At 46.8% G+C, this 13233-nt stretch overlaps 1 long non-coding RNA gene and 1 pseudogene across 1 annotated transcript in view; one reads left to right on the plus strand and one right to left on the minus strand.

Annotated features, from left to right (window-relative positions):
* LOC141997725 (uncharacterized) overlaps window positions 1-13233 on the minus strand; it is a 53332-nt gene that overhangs the window by 7835 nt on the left and 32264 nt on the right. The window lies entirely within an intron of this gene.
* On the plus strand, window positions 8504-9526 carry LOC141997629 (P2Y purinoceptor 1-like; annotated as a pseudogene).

Below are 13233 nucleotides of genomic sequence, written 5' to 3' on the forward strand. Positions count from 1 at the left end.
AAAATAAAAACATTTAAAATTTCATAACATTTTGTCAGCTGTTTGCCGCCTCTCAATGTTTCTTAAACACTGTTAAATCTTTCCATTACATTGGTTTCTATTTTAATTTGCTATATTTCTGTATACATGCATCTGTACCAGCTGGGGTGTACATGGATGAATAGTATTATTATTATTTGTATTACTGTGTCATCATCAGAGTTGATCCCCCTCCCTCCCTACCACACACACACACACACACACACACACACACGAACACAGCACCAAAATACACACCTGGGAGTGCAGAAACAAAAGTCTTAACAACAGATGGTACTTGTCTCTCCTGCAGACAGTGCACAGCTGCCAAAGGTGAAACTGACCTGTGGTTGGCTGAGAAGTGTGCAATGCTCACTGAAAAATATGCATAACTCTAGTCATACTCTTTGTTAACCAGCAGAGTACAGTGCATTTCAAGCCATGGAGTAAATCTCTTTGGAATGCTTTCTTTAAACACATTATGTCTATATGAAATGTGGGTACTCTTTGTTCATTAAGGTGACCCCTTTTGATAAAATATGTTGACAATTTTGATCCATGTCCCTGTATATAGATAACTGGTGAAAAAAATGTCTGATGTTTTTCAGTCAGCTGTACAGAAAAATGGAGCATAGCTCAGGCTGCACATGCAATAAGAACTTATAATTAATTCTCTTTGGTACCTTTATTAAATACTTTTCAAATGGTGCTCAAATTCATCTCTTACACTGATAAAAAAATCCACGGCTCACAGTTTTTGAAAGGAAACCTGAAATTCTTATCTCAACTACTACTGACTCAATATACCTCTTTGCTATCCTTTATTTTTCAGCAAGATGCCATTTCTCACTGATTAGCTAAGCAGGAAATATCTATATAATAAATGAATACATGCAAATGACCTGGAAAGATTGTTCTTTCCATAGAAGGCAGTGTAACCAACTCTTGTAATTTAATTGTGAGGTTCACAATATTTGGTGTTTTTAAGAAGACCCTTTGTTCACTGCACACGTGATTAGGTGAGAACCTCAGGTCTCATTTTTTAAAGAAGAGTAAGTTTCTAGTCCTCATGGTTGTGGAGAAAAGCTTGAAAAGGTCACCCTTAATGCTCAAAGCCAGAAGGCAAATCAAAACTCTAATGTATTGTTTTTAAAAATTCCCTGATTTTTGTGCAAGTCTCAGAATAGGGCCTGGCTTCCGATTTTTGACTGGTTGGGGTTCTTCACAGAATCCTAGAAGGGGGAAGCCAAACCAAACTAACAAAAAGTCCCCTTTAAGAATGCATCCAAACCAACCCAGCTACCAGAGTGCCTAGTTCTTTTATTGTTTTGGGACTGAGGTAGGCTTTCTCCCTTTCTTTTGGGTGCTGGGTCAAAGAAGGAACCACTTAACCCTCTTCATAAGACCCTTAGCTCAGAGCCACCAAACTTACAGTCAGAGAAACAAAACATCCAGGAGCCAGGCTTATGATCTGACTGTCTACACCCTGTAATAACAACCATACCCCCTCTCTCACTCAGCTTCCTTTTCCTGTTTATATAACCTAGCCTCCAGGGTGTGGCAGGGTGCTCCTTGAGTGCACTCACGCTATGTTGGCTGTAAGCTTCAGACTGTTTCTTAAAGAGGTAGCACACCCTGCCACGGTGTGGCAGGACTGGGAATGGGCTGGCACTGACATGCTCATTACAGCTGAGTATTTGCAGTCACCTTCTTTAATACCTTGAGCTGGTAAGTAAATGGCCTTGAACCTATTACCTGAATAGTCTGGGATTGCACCAAATTTGCTAACATTAGTAATAAACATATTATTCATCAAAGCAATGAGATGAGGATGGTGATAATCCTGATATAACCCCTTTCTACCTGTCAACTGTAACTGTAAGGTACCCTAAGGCAGTGATTTTCAAACTTTTTTTCTGGTGACCCAGTTGAAGAAAATTGTTAACACCTGCAACCCAATGGAGCCAGACCTGCTGCTGGCCACTTCCGGGGCACAGCGTGGTGTCAGAGCAGGTAGGAACTAGCCTGCCTTGGCCAGGCAGCACCACCGATTGGACTTTTTGCAGAGCAGTCAGCAGTGCTGACCAGAGCCGCCGCAACTCAGTGCCTTCCATTCCACGACCCAGTACTGAGTCGCAACCCGCAGTTTGAAAACCACTGCCCTAAGGATCACTACCCGAAACTCCTTGTGGTGAAGGAAGGCAGGAGAGACTGTGTAGGACAGAGGGTTGTTTTCCTGAAGAATGAGTAACTTCTGGTTAATACCTCCTGTCTGCACTGTTCCAGGATTCTTGTGCCAAAGTCCCAGCCACCTGTACCTCTACTATCAGGCAAACTTTGGCCCACAATAATGGAACGAATAAATTTTATTTATATGGTAACCACTTCACATTCCCTCCTATCTAAGGTAAGCCATAGAAACTTAGTTGGGGGTTGCTCCTAGCAACTTGACTTTACCACATAGTCATTTAATAATCCATATCCTCCTGCAGAACAATTTCAGCTCTGTGAAGCATCTGTTGTCTCTCTGAATCCAAGATAGATGCCTATAATTAGTACCACTTTGGCAAACCCTCTTATCTAGGGGAGTCCAACTTCCGCCAGTACTTAGGTGACATTTCCCAAACTTACACAAATTGCTAGTACATGTGTTGCAGGGAACCAGCCGGCTTATCTTCTCTAGCTCTAATTTCTACATGTCACAGACCTGGTAAAGTTACCTCTGCTTCTTCTTAGGACACTCACCAGGCTACTGTGTTTGGGTCCCAGCATGTTGGACCTGTGCGCTCTTAAGTGTCCCTCTGTTTGGGTAGGCTCAGCATTGACTCTTTCTCTGGTCTCTCTGGCATGCTTCCTGGGCACAGAATCTGATGTTCGCCCCTCCATGGAAGTGGGAACCTCACAGACCAGTGTAGCCGGACATGGCCCCATCCATGGCTTGGCCTTTGCCAGGCAGGAGCAGCTTCTGCTCCATGGGGAGGAAGGGCTGCCCATGCTCCCCCCCCACCCTCTGCCTTCCAAGCTGTCTATGTGTCTGTGTAAGCTTCCTGTACCTTGCAGTTTGCACAGTTCTTGTCTGAATCACAAGCTGGAACAGAAGTCCTCGCTGATGTGACAGGCTTGCTTAAATCTATATTACCAATTCTACGCGTATGAATATGTAATCAATCAATATGTAAGAAGTGAGTGAGACGGTGTGAGTGTAAGAAACCAGTTGCAAGGCTTGAATCGAAATATTACCGTGTAAGGATAATCAAGGTGTATACGGGACTGCATATAAACCTAAGGCAGTAACGGCCGGGGGGGATGTAACCTACGACAGCAGAAACTCAGGACCGGACCAGAAGCAGTGGAGCCCTTCCGAGACCCGGAGGGGCTTCGGGGACTCTCGTCGCCTTTCGATCTCTGGGAAGCTGGAACCTGGCCAGAAGCGCAAGCAGAGTCGACAGGAGAGCGCCAGCTGTCAGCTTACTGCAGTGAAGACACCACAGTAAGTAGATCTAAGAACTGAAGTTGTGTATCTTAGATCAACCCCACGGTAGTGTAGACAAACAATGACAAGAGTACTCCTTTTATAAAGTTGCAGTCCCTTTTGTCAGGTGACCCAAAATCAGCCTCATCAGGTGATCAAAGTCCCCACGAGGAAATCCATAGCTTAGTTAGCAGCCTATCTGGGTGGACGGGTTTTCTTGGTATGCTGCCTTCTTTGTTTAAGGAGGCTTCCATTTGAATAAAATACTACCAAGGTTTAACGACCCTTCATTTCTAGCTCATTGTTATCATTGTATCACTACGCTTTGGATTTTTCACCCTTAGATGGAGGTAGGAAGACAGCAGAGAGGCAGGCAAGCCTGACAATCAAAATGGAGTTTGCAGTGTGATGAAGATACATGCAGAGAGTTCATATCCCAAACTGGGAGGATGCTGTGAGATGTGGCATGACCACTACCAGTGTGTTCTGCTGGGCTCTGAAGCCCTGTCTGTTTTTCACTATTTCCTTCCTTACTCTGACATTCATTTGGTAACTAAATTGGATTTGCTGAGATCCCTTCTCCCTGCCCTACCAATGTGTAACTGTTACGGACTCTGGACTTCAGAAAAGCAGACTTAGACTCCCTTAGGGAACTGATGGGCAGGATCCCCTGGGAGGCAAATATGAGGGGGCAAGGAGTCCAGGAGAGCTGTCTGTATTTTAAAGAAGCCTTATTGAGGGCGCAGGAACAAACCATCCCAATGTGCAGAAAGAATAGCAAATATGGCAGGCGACCAGCTTGGCTTAACAGTGAAATCTTCGGTGATCTTAAACTCAAAAAGGAAGTTTACAAGAAGTGGAAATTTGGACAGATGACTAGTGAGGAGTATAAAAATATTGCTAGAGCATGCAGGGATGTAATCAGGAAGGCCAAGGCACAATTGGAGTTGCAGCTAGCAAGGGATATGAAGGGTAACAAGAAGGGTTTCTACAGGTATGTTAGCAATAAGAAGAAGGTCAGGGAAAGTGTGGGACCCTTACTGATTAGGGGAGGCAACATAGTGACAGATGATGTGGAAGAAGCTGAAATACTCAATGCTTTTTTTGCCTCGGTCTTCACAGACGAGGTCAGCTCCCAGACTGCTGCACTGGGCAGCACAGTATGGGGAGGAGGTGAGCAGCCCTCAGTGGTGAAAGAACAGGTTAAGGACTATTTAGAAAAGCTGGACATGCATAAGTCCATGGGTCCAGATCTAATGCATCCAAGGGCGCTGAGGGAGTTGGCTGATGTGATTGCAGAGCCATTGGCCATTATCTCTGAAAATTCATGTCAATCGGGGGAGGTCCCGGATGATTGGAAAAAGGCAAATATAATGCCCATATTTTAAAAAGGGAAGAAAGAGAACCTGAGGAACTACAGACCAGTCAGCCTCACTTCAGTCCCCGGCAAAATCATAGAGCAGATCCTCAAGGAATCCATTTTGAAGCACTTGGAGGAGAGGAAGGTGATCAGGAACAGTCAACATGGATTCACCAAGGGCAAGTCATGCCTGACCAACCTGATTGCCTTCTATGATGAGATTACTGGCTCTGTAGATATGGGGAAAATGGTGGATGTGATATATCTTGACTTTAGCAAAGCTTTTGATACGGTCTCCCACAGTATTCTTGCCAGCAAGTTAAAAAAGTATGGATTGGATGAATGGACTACAAGGTGGATAGAAAGCTGGCTAGATTGTCAGGCTCAACGGGTAGTGATCAACGGCTCGATGTCTAGTTGGCAGGCGGTATCAAGCAGAGTGCCCCAGGGGTCGGTCCTGGGGCTGGTTTTGTTCAACATCTTTATTAATGATCTGGATGATGGGATCAGTTGCAGATGACACTAAGATAGGGGGAGAGGTAGATATGCTGGAGGGTAGGGATAGGGTCCAGAGTGACCTAGACAAATTGGAGGATTGGGCCAAAAGAAATCTGATGAGGTTCAACAAGGACAAGTGCAAAGTCCTGCACTTATGTAGGAAGAATCCCATACATCACTATAGGCTGGGGACCGACTGGCTAAGCAGCAGTTCTGCAGAAAAGGACCTGGGGATTACAGTAGATGAGAAGCTGGATATGATTCAGCAGTGTGCCCTTGTTGCCAAGAAGGCCAATGGCATATTGGGCTGTATTAGTAGGAGCATTGCCAGCAGATCGAGGGAAGTGATTATTCCCCTCTATTCGGCACTGGTGAGGCCACACCTGGAGTACTGTGTCCAGTTTTGGTCCCCCCACTACAGAAGGGATGTGGAAAAATTGGAGAGAGTCCAGGGAAGGGCAACAAAAATGATTAGGGGGCTGGGGCACATGACTTACGAGGAGAGGCTGAGGGAACTGGGCTTATTTAGTCTGCAGAAGAGAAGAGTGAGGGGGGATTTGATAGCAGCCTTCAACTACCTGAAGGGGGTTCGAAAGAGGATGGAGCTAGGCTGTTCTCAGTGTTGGAAAATGACAGAACAAGAAGCAATGGTCTCAAGTTGCGGGGGTGGGGGTGGGGGTGCGGAGTCTAGGTTGGATATTAGGAAACACTATTTCACTAGGAGGGTGGTGAAGAACTGGAATGGGTTACTCAGAGAGGTGGTGGAATCTCCATCCTTAGAGGTTTTTAAGGCCCGGCTTGACAAAGCCTTGGCTGGGATGATTTAGTTGGTGTTGGTCCTGCTTTGAGCAGGTGGTTGGACTAGATGACCTCCTGAGGTCTCTTCCAACCCTGATATTCTATGATTCTATGATACAGAAATTACATATTGATGACAATGGGTGTGCAGCTCTGGCCGGCTGGCCAGCCTCTCTCTCTCATATTTATACTGCTGCCCATCACCCTAGTATTTCAGCACCTTCCATGTAAAATCATTAGTGATAGTGAAGTCCCTAGGGGACTGTATGTAGTTTCTGGCACTTCTCCCTTTCTGGGGTCAAAAACTGTTGGGGTAGGGTGGGTTTTTTGGGTTGTTTATGGTTTAGGGTAGGAGTTTGGAGATAAAGGGGTTGTCATTCTTGTCATCCATTGTCATCAATAGTGTCAACAGGTGCAGCTAAACTGGTTCTAAACCTGGTTTGTCCTTGTATACACCTGAAGCTAAACTGTGTTCAACACTTGTTCCACTGCACCTGTCACTGACACCCACTATTGGCAACAGGTAATTATTGTAGTATAGCCAGGGTTGTGGGGAATAGCAGTTTCAGGGGTAACTGATCTTTTGTCTTCCCCGCCACCCGTCCGTGGTCAGTACTCCAGAAAGCTTTAAACATTCCTGGCCTATGTCACGCTACGATAGTGCAGTCTCGGCATCGCTTTGAGACAAGGACACTTGAGGCTGAACACTGGGAAACATTCCCTGATGGGGAAATCTTACTGGCTGGTGGCATAGACTACCAGGCGACGTGGTGACTCAAGTCATTTAAAACTGGACTGGACAAAACAATGGGGAATAGACTGTAGGGAACAACCCTGGCCCATAGAGGGGATGGACTGGTTGGGACCTAATGAGGCATCTCCGTCTCTAACGTGTCTGGTTGTATGAGATGCTGATATGAGGGTCTAATTTAGAATAACTCTTTTGTCAGACTCCAACTCCTGCCCCCTCCGCGCCGCCAGGTGAGCGTTCACACCAGAAATAGCCACACGCTGTATAGCTCCCCAGTGCTCTGATCAAAAATATCTCAGCGGGGTGGAGGCGGGGGCTGGTGCTGCATAACAGAGACAATTTATATTCAGTTACTGTGAGCTCCCTCCGCCTCCTTGAATTAATTCAAACCCAAAAATGAACTGGAGCAGCTTAGCATCCCCCAAACCCGTCCCACGCTGGGCAATCCTTGGGTGCCCTGGTTGCCAGTGGGCAGCATTTAGCGGGCTATGACCCACCCCCACCGCAAGCAGCGTTGCTCAGCTGGAGACTGCGGCCTGCACGTCACTAGCATTGATCATTTTTGGTGCCAATCATTGGCAAGAACAGAGCCGGCGCTAGCCATAAGCAGACTAAGCAATTGTTTAGGGCCCTGGGCAGCTGGGGATGGGGGCAGTATTCACTTTTTTAGTATTCGGGAGAGGGCAAAATATTTCTTCTTACAACCCAAAATGGGCTAGCACCGCCTCCGGCAAGAGTCAGAGCGAGAGAAGAGCAGGACTCGGGGATGGAAGGAAATGGGCAGGGGGAGAGGAGTAACACCTCTCTGCAGCTTGCAAAGCTCTTTGAGATGGCGGGGGGGGGGGGGTGCAGCAGCTCCGGCTCCTGCCCCTGGCTAACAGGTTGGGGGGGGTTCATCCTGGGTTAGCCCCTATCTGCCAGTGCCCGGTGCACCGCCCCACTCCCGTGGGGTGCCCCTTTGGGGACGTCCCTCCTGGACTGCTCCCACTCCCAGATCCCCCCTGCAGCACCGACCCCTCTCCCCGGGTCACCTCCCGACGCCGGCTCCCAGTTCCCATTGCGGGCCCCACCCCGCCGGCTGCCCCTGGCGGAGCCCGCGCCTCGCTCCACTCGCCGGCACTGCGGAGCTGCGCGGCAGCTTCGGGCTGAGTCTCCCGGGATCGACACGCGGCGGTGGCCGAGTTTCTGCGCCTGAAACTGGATAAAGTCTGCGGGGAGCCGAGCGGAGACTGGGGGGGGGGAGGGAGCCACGCAGAAGCCGGGGGGATCCCCCTAGGGACCCGGAGTTTCCCCCGTAGGGTAGGGACCGAGGTACCCGCTCCTGCCCTTCCCCGTAGGGTTCTCGGGAGCCCCTCCTTCCCTGCCCCCCTTAAGGACATAGCATCCCCACCTCCCCCTCCACCATAGGGGTCTGTGGATCCCTCCCACAGCCCCAATTGCAAGAGGATATTTCCCTCTTAAGGACTCAGGGATTCCCTTCTGCACCACCCTTAGGACATGGGAGATTCCACCTTGCACCGACCCCTCATGCGTCTTCCCTAAGGACTCACTTGTTCCCTTGCTGCGCCAACCCCCCATCTGCTTCCTGTAGAACCCTCTGCAGTAAATGGCACCCGTGGAGGAAGTCGTTTCGATTTCTGACATCATCAACTTCACCTTCAATCCTGTGTCCGGTGAACCAGATTTTCACCCATCACTTCCTACCGGCTGTGTACCTCATCGTGTCCCTGCTGGGGCTGCTGGGGAATGGACTGGGCCTGTGGAATATGTGTGCCGGGTCCCAGAGGAGCAGCTGGAGCACCCTCAGTGTGCTGGTGTGCAAACTAGGGGTGGCAGACCTACTCTATGTGATCACGTTGCCCTTCCTGGTGAGCTACTATCTCCAGGGGGGCATGTGGCTCTTTGGGAAAGGCTGCTGCAGGTTGACGCGGGCCATCTTCCACCTCAGTCTCTATGCCAGCATTGGCTTCCTGACCTGCATCAGCATCCACCGCTACCTGGGTATCGTGTACCCAGTGAAGATGCTGGGTAGGTGCCAGACCCTGGGCCCCCCCTTCTTCATCGTGCGTTGATCTGGGCATGGGTCATCATCTAGGTGTCTCCTGATTTTGGCTTCAGCAAAATGGATAGCAATGGTACACGGTGTCATGATAAAACAGGACATGAGAACCTGGGCACCTATCTGCCCTACGTCCTGGTTTTAACTATGACTGGCTTTGTCGTCCCCTTCCTCATAATCATTGGCTACTACTGCCATGTGGTGGTGGTCCTCTGGAGGAATAAAAATGTGGACCCAAACCTCAAGAGAAGGAGCATCAAACTGGTGGTGTTACTGATGGTCCTGTTCTCTGTCTGTTTCCTCCCATATCACGTCTTCAGGAATCTTAACTTGCTATCCCAAAGCTGGCAACTGTAGGGGTCCTGCACCCAGACTTCAAAAAACATCTATGTCTCCTATCAGGTGACCCGGGGCCTGGCGAGCTTCAACAGTGCCCTGAACCCCCTGCTGTACCTAATGACCAGTGAGGACTGCGTGTCACGTATGAGGACCATCAGTCAAAGGGCTGGCCAGTCTCTGGGGTCTTTCTGGGAGAGGAGAACCCAGCACCAGACTGATTGTGGCTTGTAAAGGGTTTTGAGGATGACAAGGTCTATAGGAGCTCTGAGCAGTACAGTTATATTTTTTATTAAGTAATACGACAGCTCCTGGGTTCGTTGGTGATGGCTATATGGGTGGCAGCATGCTGCAGGCTCAGTCACAGTAGGTTATGTATCTTACTGGGCAGACATGCCTTAGGTCTTTTCCATCTCCTCCAAGACCATGCAGCTGCTCACAGCAAACTTGCCTTTTAAAGTTTTAGGAGGCTGGTGCTCTATTAGGATAATGGCTGCAGAATTCTGAATGATGCCTGGGATGATGCAGAAGCTGATTATAGTGGGGAATCCTACAGAGAATTTTTCACAACCTGTAGACATGCAATTGCATTTTACAGTTACTCTTGTGCACCTAGACCTAAATTTTCAAAAAAGTAGGTGTGCAATTGCATGCCTAATTTGAGTGTGCATGTGATGTGACTGCATTCAACGTCCTAGTAATTATACATGAAAATGATCCATTATGTGTGCAAGTGGTAATTTGCAATAGCAATTTCCACACTAGCATGTTCAATCATGGTGCCTGCACACAGAAATTTTCTGGAAATTTTGGCCCTAAAAGATTTGAAAATGTGGAAGAGATTAAAAAAAAAAACGTAGACATATAAATTCGCATGCAAAATAAGCACACAGTTACATGCCCAATCTGTGTGCACAATCTTAATAACTGTGTGTTTGCAAATTAGTCACACATTTTGTTGGTACTGTCACATGCTTGAACTTGATGAAGACCTGTCCCAATATTGCATGAAATAGGTGGGCATTAAATGTTACATGCCGATTATGCTAATATTTAGGAAGAGAAGACTTAAGCCCACTGCAGTGAAATGCAAGCAGGAAAAGGCCAAAGAGCTGATAGCAAAGATCATATTTTCATTGTTTCCAAAGTAGATAGATTGTTATTGCTGGCAGCAGTTGTCCTCTGCATAGTGCAGAAGCTATAGCCACAAACTGGTATTTTACCTTCTTCTCCTCTCTGTCTTTTCCAGTTCAGATGGCTTGAATTTTTCAGCAATTGTTAGAACATTTAAATGACATTCAGCAGTAGGTTTTTGCAATTCTGAAGAGAGCTTTAAACAATAAGAATGATCCAGATTTGTGCAGCTGCCAAAGTGTGAGAAACTTTGCTATTTGGAAAAATGCCTGATATTTATCACATTCAGCTGCTGCAGTGTCCAGGTCCTCCTTTGATATACACCAAAGAAACCATGGGTAGTTTATACTGAGTTAATATATCTTGTTAAAGAGCAAATAAATACTTAACTCATCACTGGAAGCACTGTTTGGTTTCTTTAAAACTTACAAGAACACAAGCCAGATGGCCTGAGGGATAGAGTTGGAGGCCTGCCTTGCACAGGAGAAGTGACAGGTTTTGGCTGTGGGATGGAATTGATGCAGGAGCTGCTGCTTACCCAGCTACCTGGCAAGATCAAGAATGGCAAGACTCCACTTGGGGAGCAATGATACTCTTGCTGGTGGATGGACTAGAGGCATGATCCCACAAGATGCTTAGCACTCTGTCCCTAATCCAGCAAAGCATTTAGGCATGTGCTATATTTTAAAATAAGTAGTCCCATTGAAGGCAAAAGTCATATTAGATCATCCCGATTTGTGAGCCTTGGATGACCTAATATGTCTTTTCCACCTCTAATGTTAGTGAAGTAGGAAGGCCCAGGGGATTGCTGGCCCTGCCCTGGCCTTTTGTCAGTTGCAGAGTCCTCAGAGGTGCATATCTTCATGGCATTACACTGTTTCCCTCTAATGCTGATTTCACAGAATAAGTACCCAACAGTGCCCTGGCCTGTGAGAGTTCTCAGTTGGCATAACTCTCCAGCACAGGTTTCAGATCATAGATTCAAAGGCAATCCAGTTGGTAGGGACCCTCTGGGTCAACTTGTCCAACCACTTGTCAGCCAAACAGGTCCCAGTGCTACCCTTTCCATGTACATATTTCATCTCAGCTTGCAGCTGCACTTCAGAATAATGCCTGGTTTTTGTACAGCTGTGTCACCCCCAACCGCACTCTTGTTTAAAAAAAATAATTATGTTGTTACTTCCACATCCCAGCTGACTCCCTGCTTGCAGTTCTGCTTGGTAATAGGTTGATTTTGCTTTGTACATTCTTGGTAGATGAATCGTGTTCTTTTGAGACAGGGAGAGTTGCATAGGAAGTAACAGTGAAACTCAGCCTCCATCCCTTTGAAAAGCCTTTCTCGACACCACTCCACAACCTACCCTTTTCCAGTACAGCCCAGTGATAACGCCTCAGTCATTTTTAATGAATAATTAACTGACCTGAGTCCAAAGTCAGTTTATAGCACGTTTTCCTCGGCTATGGAGACAAGAAACCCACTAGATCTCTACCACTGCTTGTTATTGGGTAACTGGAAAAATGGCAAAGGTATTTACATACGTATAGTGCATCTGTCGCTAGACCTGCATCATAAGCAAAAGTTTTAGTGAACTAAGCATCCAAATTTTCTCTTGTGGTTTGGCAGGCCGTGCTCATGAGATTTGCATAGTGTTAACGTATTGCTCTGAAACTGGATTATATTTGCAGGGCCATAAAGAGACTTCTATATCCCACGGATGAAATTCATTCCAGTGTGGATGATCCACACAAAGTCTCATGTACCACTTAAGTGCACGTAAGCCCCATGTTAAGAACTTGAGGCCTCTCAGGGTATGTCTACACTGCAATAAAAGACCCTGAGCAGTGAGTCTCAGAGCTCAGGTCAATTTACTCAGGCTCTGACACTCAGACTGTGGGGCTAAAAATAGCTGTGTAGACAGTCCCACTTGGGCTGGAGCCCAGGGTCTGAAACCCTGCAAGGGGGGAGGGTCTCAAAGTCCAGGCTGTGCCTGAATGTCTACACTGCTATCTTTAGCTATGCAGCTTGAGCCCCATGAGCCTGAGTCAATTGATCTGGGCTCTGAGACTTGGATCTGTGGGTTTTTCTTTGCAGTGTAGACATACCCAAAGACCCCCGGAGACTTCAATGGCTTTTGGATCAAGTCCTTAAAAAGGGTTTAAGTGATGCATTGGGCATAATGCTGGCCTTGATCATGGGTGAATTTCACTCCGAAGTGTGTGATTTTGGAGCTGCTTGTGTATATTCATGCAATGGAAATTCACCACTGTGCAGAAGGCCCACACAGGCCTATGGACATAAGTGGTGCACAGACCTTGTGCTGCACAGGAACAATTTCATCCTGGGCGCAAAATGCATTCTCATTAGCCACTGTATATTTAAAGCCCATACAAACAATGGAAAGCAAAATAAAACAGAAGTAATAGAAAAAGAATCTGAGAATAAAATGAGGATTTTGTAAGAAACCAGTAAAAATTCAGGAAATTCAAAACGACTGCATTTGCTGAGCCCGACTCCTACTGTTTCAACCCTTTTAAAGGTTTCAGAGTAACAGCCGTGTTAGTCTGTATTCGCAAAAAGAAAAGGAATACTTGTGGCACCTTAGAGACTAACCAATTTATTTGAGCATGAGCATGAGCTGTAGCTCACGAAAGCTCATGCTCAAATAAATTGGTTAGTCTCTAAGGTGCCACAAGTCCTCCAACCCTTTTAAAGAGGATTAAGGCTACGAGTGTGTCAGGTTTAACGCTGCATTTCTTGACATTTATCACTTTGTGCGATTCTTGAGTTAATCCTCAGTGAGTTTGTT

Source organism: Natator depressus, chromosome 13 (genome assembly GCF_965152275.1).
Source record: "Natator depressus isolate rNatDep1 chromosome 13, rNatDep2.hap1, whole genome shotgun sequence".
NCBI lineage: Eukaryota > Metazoa > Chordata > Testudines > Cheloniidae > Natator > Natator depressus.